The following is a 2,054-nucleotide window of genomic DNA, read 5'->3' as shown; positions in this document are numbered from 1 at the left end:
ATTGACTCTGTTCTCTCGCCCGCTTTGGTTTGCAATGGCTCTGTTTCTGCTGTGTTTGTTTAGTTTGTTATGTTTGTTCATGTTAGGTTGTTTGTTTGTTTGTTTGTTTGATTTATTTATCTTTTTGTTTTGTTCGGAGAAGGCGAGAAATGGCACTGCAGTCTACAGGCACTCGTGGCTCTGCTCTCTTGCCCGTTTTTGGTTTGTTGCTGTGTTGTTGCTGCTGTGTTTGTTAGGTTTATTGTTTGTTTGTTTGTTTGTTAGGTTTTTGTTTTTTTGTTTCCTTTTCTTTCTTTTTTTGTTTTGTTGGGGGTAGGGATGTTTTGTTGTTTGTTTTTTGTTTGTTTGCTGTTATTTGTACTGCTGTGTTTGTGTGTTTATTAGGTTTGTTAAGGTTTGTTGTGTTCCTCTTTTGTTTGTTTATTAAGTTTCCTTTGCTTGTTTGTTTTGATGATGGGGGAGGGATTTCTTTTGTTTGTTTTGGTGGGAGATGTTCTTTCGCCCGTTTTTGTTGTTGCTGCGGCGGGGTTTTGTTTGTTGTGCTTTGTTTATTAGTTTCTTAGTTTTATTCTTCCTTTTTTGTTTTTGTTTTGGTGGGGAGGGAGGGATGTTCTCTTGTTTTTTTTTTTGTTTGTTTTTAACTGTTGATGTTTTTGTGTTTGTTTGGTTCTTTGTTTGATACCTTTGCTTCTTTCTTTCTTTCTTTCTCTCTTTCTTTCTTTCTTTCTTTGCTTCTTTCCTTATTAATTTCTTACTGTTCTTTGCTTCCTGTGTTCTGTTTGTTTCTTAGGTTCTGTGTTCCTGTTTGTTTGTTTCTTTCCTTATGAGCTTACATTTGATGGGGAGGGGTGTTTTTTTCTTTTATTTGCTTGTTGCTGCTGTGTTAATTTGTTTTCTTTGTTTGTTTGTTTCTTTCTTTTTATTGTTTGTTTCTTTTTGCTGTTGTTGCTTAGTGGGGGGAGGGATGTTTCTCTCTCTCTTTCTGTATCTCTCTTTCTCTCTTTCTCTCTCTCTCTCTCTCTCTCTCTCACTCACTCACTCACTCACTCTCTCTCTCTCTCTCTCTCTCTCTCTCTCTCTCTCTCTAGGGTTCTCTCTCTCTCTCTCTCTCTCTCTCTCTCTCTCTCTCTCTCTCTCTCTCTCTCTCATTCTCTTCTCCTTCCTCTTCCTCCCCACCCCTTCTCACTCTCTTCTTCTTCTTCTTCTTCTCCCCTCCTCCCACCCCTTCTCACTCTCTTCTTCTTCTTCTTCTCCCCTCCTCCTCTCTCTCTTCTCCGTCCTTCTCTCCTCCTTCCCTTCGTGGTTTAAGCGTATGCAAATTAATTAATGTTTACTGACGTCACCGTCGATTTATCCGTCGTTCGGGAGAAGGCGAGAAATGGCACTGCAGTCTACAGGCACTCCGTGGCTCTGTTCTCTCGCCCGCTTTGGTTTGCTGTTGTTGCTGCTGTGTTTGTTTGTTTGTTTGTTAGGTTTGTTTGTTAGGTTTTTTGTTTCCTTTTTCTTTTTGTTTTGTTGGGGGGGGGGAGAGTAAGGGATGTTCTTTCGTTGTTGTTTTTGCATACTGTTCTTGTTGCTATTTGTGTGTTTATTTGTTTGTTTTTGTTTCTACGTTTTATTCTTTGTTTGTTTCCTTTTTTGTTTGTTTTGGTGGGGGAGGGATGTTCTTGTGTTTGTTTTTGTTTACTGTTGTTGCTGCTGTGTTTCGTTTGTTTGTTTGATTTTTGTTTCTTAGTTTTATTCTTTGTTTGTTTATTTCTCTTCTGTTTTGGTGGGGGGAAGTGAGGGATGATTTTGTTTGTTTGTTTTATCTCTTAGTTTTGCTTTTTGTTTCTTAATCTTATTCTTTGGTTCTTTTTGTTTTGTTTTGGTGGGGAGGGAGGGATGTTCTCTCGTGATATTTTTTTTTTTTTTTTTTTTTTAACTGTTGTTGTTCTGTATTTTGTTTTGCTTGGTTCTTTGTTTCATACATTTGCTTCTTCCCTTTTTAATTTCTTTCTTTCTTTCTTTCTTTTTTTATTTCTTTCTCTCTTTTTTCTTTTTTCTTTCTTTCT

The sequence above is a fragment of the Penaeus vannamei genome, chromosome 3 (assembly GCF_042767895.1).
Source record: "Penaeus vannamei isolate JL-2024 chromosome 3, ASM4276789v1, whole genome shotgun sequence".
Taxonomy (NCBI): domain Eukaryota; kingdom Metazoa; phylum Arthropoda; class Malacostraca; order Decapoda; family Penaeidae; genus Penaeus; species Penaeus vannamei.
This window is presented reverse-complemented; position numbering follows the sequence as displayed.